At 43.6% G+C, this 12,117-nt stretch overlaps 1 non-coding gene across 1 annotated transcript; it reads left to right on the forward strand.

The window, feature by feature from the left end:
• The first annotated feature begins 10,154 nt into the window (after positions 1–10,154).
• Positions 10,155–10,258, forward strand: LOC112585821. The gene has a single exon (XR_003110404.3). It is a non-coding gene; the product is annotated as a U6 spliceosomal RNA (small nuclear RNA).
• Positions 10,259–12,117: the final 1,859 nt, after the last annotated feature.

Here is a 12,117-nt window from a genome sequence, read left to right on the forward strand (position 1 = left end):
CAGTGTTGACTTCAGACTCCAGACAGGTACTAACCTCTTTAGACAGGACCCTATTTCCTTTGAACCTCCAAGAACACTGCTTCATTTAAATGTCACCTAAAGGTTCACCCTTGCCCCCAATCCTGGAGCACACATATCTTGCCCTTTATTTCATGAAATGCCTCACATTTTCTTCGGTCTGTGATCTCCTTCACTGCCACAGGCCAATAAGGTCATGCTGGTGGTTGGCTGGTTGGGCTAGAATAACTCTCTCAAAGAAAACTGGGGGCTTTGGTCCACCAAAGCAAAGAGGAGACCAAGAAGGAAGTCCAGTGGAATATGGGAAATAGGATCCAGACTTCCCTGGTGGTCTACTGGTTAAGAATCCGCCTGCCAATACAAGGGGCATGGGTTCAATCCTTGGTCTGAGAAGATCCCCCATGCTGCAAGGCAACTGGACCCATGCACCGCAACTACTGAGACCACACTCTAGACCCCACGAGCCACAACTGCTGAGCCCACATGCCCTAGAGCCTTTACTCTACAACAACAGAAACCACTGCAATGAGAAGCCCATGCGCCGCAACTAGAGAAAGCCCCTTGCACGGCAACGAAGACCCAGCGCAGCTAAAAATAATCCATAAATTAAAGAAATAAATGAAAAATTTCAAAAAAGGATCCAAAAAAGTTCAGTAGGATTCAACGTAGAGAAGAAGTCAGGAGTTTGAATTCCCAGGATGAGCATGAAGGGAGATCAAAGAGGAAAGGGCAAGGAGGCCAGACAGGCACCAGCAGGAGGTTCAGAGGAAGATGTCTGTGGGAAAGTGAGATTGATGGATGCGTTCAGATGAGATCCAGACAGCTGGAGAAGAGCCTGGGGTCAATTAGTAAGGGTCATAGTGACTCATCTATGAATATTATTTGCATAGTCAAAATAATGTAAATTCTGAATAGTCCTTTAACCAAAATTGTTATATGTAACTATATGGAGGAAATGGGGGAAGGAGAAGGCAGATGTAAAACAGCCGAGCCCTTTTGTCTATTTTACAAATCAGTGCCTAGGGGCTTCCCTGCTGGTCCAGTGGTTTAAGAGTCCGAGCTCCCAGTGGAGGGGGCCGGGGTTGATCCCTGGTCAGGGAACTAAGATCTCACATGCCTCACAGTGTGGCTTAAAAAAAGTATCAGTGCATAATGCTATTAAGTAAAAAATCAAGTAGTCACTGTATGTTACTTGGAATATGAAAAGAGATAATTAATAAAGTACCAGATACAAGATTTGAAAGTGGTTGCTTCTAGGTAGGGGGAAAGGGGGAGAGTAGACCAGAATGTTTTGTTTACGCCTGTTTACGAATATTAGAACTGTTTAACTTGAGGAATTCCCTGGTAGTCCAGTGGTTAAGACTCTGCGCTTGCACTGCAGGGGGAATGGGTTCAACCCCTGGTCACAGAAATAAGATCCCCAAAGCCATGTGTTACCCACCCCCCACAAAAATTCAGTAAATTAAAATTCATACCCATTTATATGTTGATTGGAGAAGACAATGGCACCCCACTCCAGTACTCTTGCCTGGAAAATCCCATGGGTGGAGGAGCCTGGTAGGCTGCAGTTCATGGGGTCGCTAAGAGTCGGATACAACTGAGCAACCTCACTTTGACTTTTCACTTTCATGCATTGGAGAAGGAAATGGCAACCCACTCCAGTGTTCTTGCCTGGAGAATCCCAGGGATGGGGGAGCCTGGTAGGCTGCCGTCTATGGGGTCACATAGAGTCGGACACGACTGAAGTGACTTAGCAATAGCATATGTTGATTACAAGAGACATACATAAAACATAAGAAATAGCTTAAAAGTTAAAAAACAGAAAATATATATGTGCCAAGCAAATACTAAACAAACAAATAAAACAGCTGGTGTAGGTATGTTACTACTAGATAAAATAAAATTTATGACTAAGAACATGAACTAGAGATAAAGAGAGCTGCCACATTGATATGTTTTAATGCACCAATAAGACATAATTATAAACCTATGTTTCTTAATAACACAGCTCAAATTTATAAATTGTCAGAACTCCCAGGAAAAATTAATAATTACAATTGTGGGAAATGTTAACATATTTCCCTCAGTTGATTGATGGATCAAGAAAAATGTGTTTTGGACTTCCTGGAGGTCCAGTGATTAGGAGTTCATTTGCCAGTGCAGGGGACATGGGTTGGATCCCTGCTCTGGGAGGATGCCAGATGCTTCGGGGCAACTGAGCCCACGCACCAAAACTACTGAAGCTTGCGCTCTAGAGCCGGAGACCAGCAACTGCTGAGCCTGTGCTCTGTAAGAGAAGCCACAGCAATGAGAAGCCCAAGAACAACTAGAGAGAAGCCTCCGCTCAGTGCAACTAGAGAAAGCCCACATGCAGCAACAAAGATCCAGCACAGCCAAAAATAAAGTTCTCAATAAAAAGAAAAAATATGTTTCAGTAAGAATATAGGAGATCTGAACAACATAATTGAAGGTTTGACCTATTATCTAAAACCCTGCAGCCAATAATTAAGGGCACATATTCTTTTCAGATACACATACAATATTTTTAAAAGATTTGTTGAGGTATAACTGACATACAATAAGCTGCACATATTTAAAATGTACAATATAGGGGAACTTTCCTGGTGGTCCAGTGGCTAAGACTCTGAGCTCCCAATGCAGTGGGCCTGGGTTCAATTCCTGGTTGGGGAACTAGATCCCACATGCCACAACTAAGACCTGGCACATTCAAGCATATAAATCAGTTCAGTCCAGTTCAGTTGCTCAGTCTTGTCTGACTCTTTGCAACCCCATGAATCGCAGCTCGCCAGGCCTCCCTGTCCAGCACCAACTCCCGGAGTTCACTCAAACTCATGTCCATCGAGTCGGTGATGCCATCCAGCCATCTCATCTTCTGTCGTCCCCTTCTCCTCCTGCCCCCAATCCCTCCCAGCATCAGAGTCTTTTCCAATGAGTCAACTCTTCGCATGAGGTGGCCAAAGTACTGGAGTTAAGTACATAAATAAAAATAAAATTTTTAATTAAAAAAATGTGTACATTGAAAACCAGGTGGTGCTAGTGTAAAGAATCTACCTACCAACACAGAAAACATAAGAGATATGGATTCAACCCCTGGGTCAGGTAGATCCCCTGGAGGAGGGCATGACAACCCGCTACTCCAGTATTTCTGCCTGGAGAAGCTCTCAGATGGAGGAGTCTGGCAGGGTACAGTCCATAAGGTTGCAAAGAGTTGGACACAACTGAAATGACTTAGCATGCACACACCTATGCACATGCCTCCATTAAAAAGGAAATAATATTCTGCTTAGGAAAGTGCTCTTTGCTTCAGGCACACACAAAATCACGAATATAAAAGTTGACTGAGAGTCTTATTAAATGGAGCCTGCTGGATTGAAAGAGTCAACTGTTTCTCTACCCTCCAAATGGAAGCAGCTCAGAATGGCAGCTGCTAAATAGTCACCGTACCAAGATCTAACACAGATTCCAACCCTTTCTCAAGCACCCTCTGCTCAGTTCAGTTCAGTGGCTCAGTCGTGTCCGACTCTTTGCAACCCCATGGGCTGCAGCACACCAGGCTTCCCTGTCCATCACCAACTCCCAGAGTTTGCTCAAATCAGGTCCATCGAGTCGATGATGACGTCTAACCATCTCAGCCTCTGTCATCCCCTTCTCCTCCTGCCTTCAATCTTTCCCAGCATCAGGGACTTTTCCAATGAGTGGGCTCTTGGCATCAGGTGGCCAAAGGATTGGAGCTTCAGCTTCAGCACCAGTACTTCCAATGAATATTCAGGACTGATTTCCTTTAGGATTGATTGATTGGATCTCCTTGCAGTCCAAGGGAGTCTCAGGAGTCTTCTCCAACACCACAGTTCAAAAGCGTCAGTTCTTTGGCACTCAGCTTTCTTTATGGTCCAACTCTCACATCCATACATGACTACTAGAAAAACCATAGCTTTGACTAGACTTTTGTCAGCAAAGTAATGTCTCAGTTTTTAATATGCTGACTAGGTTTGTCATAGCTTTTCTTCAAAGGAGCAAGTGTCTTTTAATTTCATGGCTGCACTCACCATCTATAGTGATTTTGGAGCCCAAGAAAATGAAGTCTCTCATTGTTTCCATTGTTTCCCCTTCTATTTGCCATGAAGTGATGGGACCAGATGCCATGATCTTAGTGTTCTGAATGTTGAGTTTTAAGACAACTTTTTCACTCTCCTCTTTCACTTTCATCAAGAGGCTCTTTAGTTCTTCTTTGCTTTCTGCCACAAGAGTGGTGTCATCTGCATATCTGAGGTTATTGATATTACTCCCAGAAATCTTGATTCCAGATTGTGCTTCATCCAGCCTGGCATTTCTCATGATGTACCCTGCATAGAAGTTAAATAAGGAGGGTGATAATATACAGTCTTGATGTACTCCTTTCCCAACTTGGAACCAGTCTGTTGTTCCAAATCCAGTTCTAACTGTTGCTTCTTGACCTGCATACAGATTTCTCAGGAAGCAGGTCAGGTGGTCTGGTATTCCCATCTCTTTAAGAACTTTCCAGTTTGTTGTGATCCACACAGTCAAAGGCTTTGGCATAGTCAATAAAGCAGAAGTAGATGTTTTTCTGGAACTCTCTTGCTTTTTTGATGATCCAACGGATGTTGGCAATTTGATCTCTGATTCCTCTGCCTTTTCTAAAACCAGCTTGAACATCTGGAATTTTGTGGTTCACATACTGTTGAAGTCTGGCTTGGAGAATTTGGAGCATTGCTTTGCTAGGGTGTGAGATGAGTGCAACTGTGCATAGTTTGAACATTCTTTGGCATTGCCTTTCTTTGGGATTGGAATGAAAACTGACCTCTTCTAGTCCTGTGGCCACTGCTGAGTTTTCCAAATTCACTGGCATATTGAGTACAGCACTTTCACAGCATCATCTTTCAGGATTTGAAATAGCTCAACTGGAATTCCATCTCCTCCACTAGCTTCGTTCATAATGATGCTTCCTAAGGCCCACTTCACATTCCAGGATGTCTGGTTCTAGGTGAGTGATCACACCATCATGGTTATCTGGGTCATGAAGATCTTTTTTGTACAGTTCTTCTGTGTATTCTTGCCACCTCTTTTTAATACCTTCTGCTTCTGTTAGGTCCATACCATTTCTGTCCTTTATTGTGACAGTTCCCTTGGTCACTATGAAAAGTTCCCTTGGTATCACTAATTTTCTTGAAGAGATTTCTAGTTACTCCCATTCTATTGTTTTCCTCTATTTCTTTGCATTGATCACTGTTAAGAGGTGCAAAACCCAGCAAAGACCAGATTAGCAGTGTTATTTTCTCCTTCAAACCTTAAAAAATAATTAGGGAGGATAGTTAGAGCACAGAAACCAACATGCGAAATGTGATCTTTAAGGTTTAATATGCTACATAAGATCTTTGGGTTTCCCCAGTGGCTCAGCGGCAAAGAATCTGCCTGTAGTGGAGGAGATGCAGGAGACTCAGGTTCAGTCCCTAGGTTGGGAAGATCCCCTGGAGGAGGGCCTGCAATCCACTCCAGTATTCTTGCCTGGAGAACCCCACAGAGAGAGGAGCTTGGCAGGCGACATTCCATAGGGTTGCAAACTGTCAGACACAACTGAAGCAAGTGAGAACGCGTGCATGCACTCACTTAAGATCTTTGGCCGTAGTAACTCATGCTTAAGAATTGACTGGAAGCCTACTATTTATTTCAGGAAACTATGCTAACAAAAACAAACATAACCCACATCTGGCCTACAGCAGCTATGGCTGTTGGCAAAAACATTCTGAATCTCTTACACAGAAGAGGCTCCCTCTAGAGGTAGCTGTCGAAGGTGTGTAGCCCTTAAGGAGAGTGTTACCCACAGGGCCCACTTCAGATAGGTCATGAGAGATGGAGGATGAGAAACGACTTCCCTGGGACTTCCCTGGAGTCCCATGGCTAAGACTCTGCACTTCCAATCCTGAGGGCCTGGGTTTGATCCCTAATCAGGGAACTAGATCCCGCATGTTGCAACTAAGAGTTCACATACCACAACTAAAAATCCTGCATGCTGTAACGAAGATCAGAGATCCCACGTGGTGACACTAAGAAATAAGTAAATACAAATAAACACAAAAAAACCCATGGGTCACAAAGAGTCGGACACGACTGAGCAACTATCACTTAGGCTCCCCTGGTTGGCTCCGTGGTAAAGAATTCGAGTGCCAATGCAGGAGACGTAGGAGATGCAGGTTCATTCCCTGGTCTGGGAAGATCCCCTGGAGAAGGAAATGGCAACCCACTCCAGTATTCTTGTCTGGGAAATTCCATGGACAGAGGAGCCTGGTGGGCTACAGTCCATTGGGTCACAAATAGTTGGATATGATTGAGCATTCACACAAGTACGAAAAAAAATAAAAAACAATCTCCATGAGGACAGAGCAAGGGATCATGGGAAACAATGAGGATTTTCCCAAGGGGGTAGAGCTTGGGGAAACCAAACAGACTAAGCAAGGAACTTACTCCTGTGTTGGGGCAGGTGGTCCTTGCCCCCCAGATCCAATACACAGTGTTGTTCTGGTTATCTATTGCCACCCAAAAACTGAGTGGCTCAGAATAACAATTATCTGTTATCCCCAGAGTTCCCATGGCTCCTAAGGGCTTGGCTGGGCACTCGAGGTATCTTACATGATTACAGTCACACAGCTGCAGCTGGAGCAGCTCTGGGCTAACTGGGCATCTCACTTTCTTCATATATTCCTGGGCCTTCTCAGTGGCTCTCTGTGTAGGCAAATGTGGGCCTCCTCACAAGATGGTAGAGATGGTAGCCCTAGGGCAGTTGGAGTGCTAAGTAGGGGTCCCAGCATAAGTGTCTCAGCAAACAAGGCAGCAGCTGCCTTGCCTTTAAGGGCCCAGCCTCAGAGGCTATAGGGCATTACTTCTGCTATGCTCTACTGGCCAAGAGGCCACTAGCACATCCCAGTTTAAGGGATGAGAACATATACAATCCATCAATAGACCAGTGACCAGTGACTGCTGGGTGCTTTTCTTTTCTGAACGAGAGTTTTGCTTGTGGTGGACTTTCCACCATTGTATATCAGGTGTGTTGGGGACTGAAAACTTGTCTTTGATTTACAGCTTGCTGGACCACAAACAGCCACATGAGGAACTTAACAGATTCTGAGTAGCTAAAGGGATGTACTGCTACACAGTTTGGTGGTTACCTATCTAAACTCCATTCTCTGCTTCTTCCTCAGTAAAACAATTCTTATATTTCCCACATTCCCTTGCAGCTAAGAGTGGTCATGTGACAAAATTCTGGCCAATGAGATGTCAGCCAAAGTTGTTGGATGAGACATCCAAGAAGGCTATTTTATTTGTTTTTACTGCACCACACAGCACGTGGGATCCTAGTTCCCTGACCAGGGATTGAAGCTGTGCCTCCTGCATTGCAAACTCGGAGTCTTAACTGTAAACTGCCACGGAAATCCCAAGAAGGCTTTCTAAAAGGGGGCAAAAAAGCTGATATGGATCCTTTTCTGCCCTTTCCCATTTCCTCCTGATTTCTGGCTGGAATGCAGAATATGACAACTGGAGCTCCATTCAGTCACCTTAGACCACCAGTCTTAAGAATGAAAACCACAGTCTGAGAATGGTGGTACAGAAAGATAGAAGGACCCTGGGCTCTGCTGACAATGGAGCTACTATGAACCCTCTATCTATGGACATTTTTCACACAAGAGAAAAGTAAAATTTCAATCTTATCTCTGGTCTCCATTATTAGCTGCTAAATGCAGTTCCTACCTTAGACAGAATGTCTTCCTCACTCGATTATCTAAGCAGGGACTCTTAGTTTCACTCTTGTTTTTCTTCCCTGAAACTTACATAGAATCTGGCAATAAATACTGATTGAATGAATGCCTACCACTTTAAGTTCTAACTGATTTATTGAACTGTCTGGGTTTGTTAAGGTACAAAGAATCCCGCCCCACCCCACCCCCATCCCATCCTGCCATCAGCTGCTGTCTTCAACTCTGCTCTGTCAGCAAACTTCCCCATCCTTGGAACACATTTCTCAAGTATACCCCATGGTTTTCTTGTTATTTTCATGGAATACAAGTCTTGAACAGTCCGTTTTTTAAATTTTCAATCTTATATTCAATTCCTAGCTCACTCCCCACCCCCCAACTCAAATTAGACTCACAGCCCAGAGATCTGAAACAGCAAAGTGGGGAGAGGGCTACCTTTATCTTCAGTCTTCTTTCACCCTCCCTCCGCTTCCTGCCTCTGACTTCTCCAGGCTTGGAATAGTGGGAGAAAGAAAAGGGTAGTTTTATATGAGCAGGTCTGTTAGAACCTTCCATATGACAGGTGCCTAAGTGCTGGCTTTCTCTTGGAGGGTGGTATTTGAGGAGACTCACAGGCCCTCCACGCTGCACACCCCTTGGCACCACAGTGCATCTCCAACTGATGTCCTGCAGAGCACCCTGAGCTTCTTCACTGTTCCTTGCCATTAGAGTCTTCTTGCCCTGCAGGGACCTCTCTTGGACAGAGCCCCATCTATACGGTTAAAACCCAGCTACTCTCCATGATGTCCTCCTGGCCCATGAGAAACGTCCACATCCTTATCATGCCAGATGCTAGACATACAGGCTACTCTCGAGCACTGCCATTCCTTGTCTGGGCTCCAGTCATTCCCTAACATGCCCTGTTCACCAAACCATCAGCAGATACTTATCCCTATGTTCATATGCGTCTCCCAAATGCCAGTAAACTCATGTCAAATTTTTCCAAAACTCTCTGACAGGGGGCCCAGGTTTGATCCCTCTTTGGAGAACAGATCCTACATGCCGCAACTAAGATCCAGCATGCAGCGACTAGAAAAGATCCTGCGTGCCGCAACGAAGATTGAAGATCCCGAGCGCCCCAACTAAGACTCAGCACAGCCTAATTAATTAATTAAAAAAAAACCCTCTCTCACAGTGCTTTGCTTGTGCTGTGTTGCAGCACTGGGATAACAATTCTACTACCCAAGAATCATCCAGTCAAGGAGTGATTTTCCTGCAGGCACCCCTAGTCTCGTGGTACCCTCCTTACTTAGTCTGTAGCCTCTGCTCACCTTCCTAAGGACGAAGTAGGGGAGATAACAAAGCTCTATAGAGCAGACCAACGACTCCATCTCCACAACTCTTCATTCCCTTGTCAAGAGTCTCATTTGTAGAGGCTGAAGATGATGATAAGGGACCACCATTGTAAGAGGAGTTATTCTCTTTTGTCTGTCCAGTAAAGTCTTTCTCTACCATGTGGGGAACCCCACATGCTTTTCTTTCCCTGAGGACTCAGCTCAAACTCTAAGACAACAAGAAAAATCTCTTCGAACATCCTCTTACACATGCATTACAACTTTTAATTTTTACAACCACCTCATGAGTTAGAGAAACAAAGTAATTAAGACTTAAGGAAGTAGGACCTCCTGGTTAAACATGGTGGATTGAGCACACCCATTTATCTCTGCTCCATCCAGAAATCCCATCAAAAGGAGAGTACGGAAATCAAAAAGCATAAAAGCTCAAGGATAAGACTAGAGACAATGAAAGACGTAATTTTGAAAACTGGAACGTCTCATGTGTAAGGTTTTAAATCCTTAAGTTTGAATATTTTCCATTCTACTCATGAGGTAGAGAGAGGAAAACCAAAAAGGCATGAAATAATTGCAGTCTTAGAACTTGTAAAGACTTTAAAAATTGAAAGTGTTTAGTCCTCCGGCAGTAGAGGCAAGAGGACTGAAAATTTCTTTTGGGGATGATGACTGACACAGGGAAAAACCTTAACAGGAACTAGAAGACCAATCCCTCCCTCACCCGCCCCACAGTGAGTCACCCGCAGCTGACCACCTCTGGCCCCTGCACTGGGCTTCTAATCAGCAGTTTTGGACCTCATGCCTAAATTGGAACAGACAACCCAAGTTCACAAGCCTCACACATAAAAGGAGCCAAAAGAAAAGGAACCCGGTGTGTGACATATAATGAGGGGACCAGCAGAAAATGTCCTCCAAATTGCAATTAATATTACCAGAAATCAACAGAAAACATTGCACCCATGACAAAAGAATGGATGCTATTATTAAAAGAAACATCCAGAAAATAATAAAGACTTGTGCTGGCTTCTACAGGGCATATACTAAAGTGGAACAATACAGAGAAGATTAGCATGGCCCCTGCACAAGGATGACATGCAAATTCACGAAGCGTTTCATGCTTTCTGTATAACTGATTTACTGTGCTGTACACCTGAAACTAACACAATATAATACATCAGTTATACTTCAATATGTTTTTTAAAGAAAGAAAATAAGACTTCCTGGAAATTAAAAATATGAAGTGATCAGTTAAAAATAAATACATATTTAACCCCCCACCTGCCAAAAAAAAATGAAGTGAGGGACTTCCCTGCTGGTCTAATGGTGAAGACTCCACCCTTCTACTGCAGGGGGCGCCAGTTGGATCCCTGGTTGGGGAACTAAAATCCCACAAGCCTTGGGGTATGGCCAAAAAGAAAAGAAAAAAAAATATGTAAATGGACGTTTGTAATTTAATAAAAAGAATTCTGAGACAAAGTTGAAACTTCACTGGTGGCTCAGTGGTAAAGAATCCGCCTGCTACTGCAGGATATGTGGGTTTGATCCCTGGGTTGGGAAGATTCCCTGCAGAAGGAAAGGGCAACTCACTCTAGTATTCTTGCCTGGGAAATCCCATGGACAGGGGAGCCTGGTGGGCTACAGTTCATGCGGTCGCAAGAGCCGGACTCGACTTAGCGACTAAACAACAAAGACAAAGTTGAAGAAATATCCTGGAGGATAGAATAAAAATACAAAGAAATAGAAAATATAAAATAAATGTAAGAAAATTAGAAATTCAGTCTAGGAGACAGAGTATCTGGTTTTAGAAAGTGAGAAGAAATAAAATAATCAGTAGGAAAATCATTAAAGAAATAATTCAATAACAATTTCCTACACTGAAGGACATGAGTTTATAGCTTGAAAGGACCCATGAAATTGCCAGCACATTAAATTAAAAAAACAGGGAAATAAACAAAAATTTTTAAAAATTAACACCCAAAGATTTTTCATCATCAAATTTCAGGGTAAATATTAAGAGCAACTTGTAAAGTCGTCCAGAGAGAAAAATCAGGATGCATACAAAAGATACTCAGTTGCATACTCAGAATGACACTGGATTTAATAATATTCCTAAAAATTAGAAAACAATGGGACAATGCCTTCAAAATCCTAAAAACATTATTTTTAATCTAAAATTCTATACTCTGCCAAGATATTTTCAGGCATGCAAAGACAGGAAATTTGTTTTCTGGGCTCCCTTCCTCAGGAAGCTTGTGGATGAAGAATTCCACTAAAACAGAGCAGGAGACCAGGGAAAATCAGAACGTGGTATCCAGGAAACAGAGGATCCACAGAGAAGACAAACAAAGGGATTCCCTGGATGAAGGCGTAGGGAAGAATCACGACAATCTTGCAGCAGGCCTCATGCAACCAGCCAGATCAGAACAGAAGGCCATCACACAGATCATCAAGCTCCTACTTTGAGAGTTTTACACTTCTAACAGAGGGAATGAAAACAAAACAAAGAAACAAAAAAGCCCAAGGCAGTTATAAATTCTGGGGGGGAAAAATATGCATAAAAGGCAGATTTAATAGAGGATTCAGTTCAGTTCAGTCACTCAGTCGTGTCCGACTCTTTGCTATCCCATGAACCGCAGCACGCCACCCCTCCCTGTTCATCACCAACTCCCGGAGTTCACTCAGACTCACATCCATTGAGTCAGTGATGCCATCCAGCCATCTCATCCTCTGTCGTCCCCTTCTCCTCCTGCCCTCAATCCCTCCCAGCATCAGAGTCTTTTCCAATGAGTCAACTCTTTGCATGAGGTGGACAAAGTACTGGAGTTTCAGCTTTAGCATCATTCCTTTCAAAGAACACCCAGGGCTGATCTCCTTTAGAATGGACTGGTTGGATCTCCTTGCAGTCCAAGGGACTCTCAGGAGTCTTCTCCAACACCACAGTTCAAAAGCATTAATTCTTCGGCGCTCAGCTTTCTTCACAG

The sequence above is a fragment of the Bubalus bubalis genome, chromosome 6, assembly GCF_019923935.1.
Source record: "Bubalus bubalis isolate 160015118507 breed Murrah chromosome 6, NDDB_SH_1, whole genome shotgun sequence".
Taxonomy (NCBI): domain Eukaryota; kingdom Metazoa; phylum Chordata; class Mammalia; order Artiodactyla; family Bovidae; genus Bubalus; species Bubalus bubalis.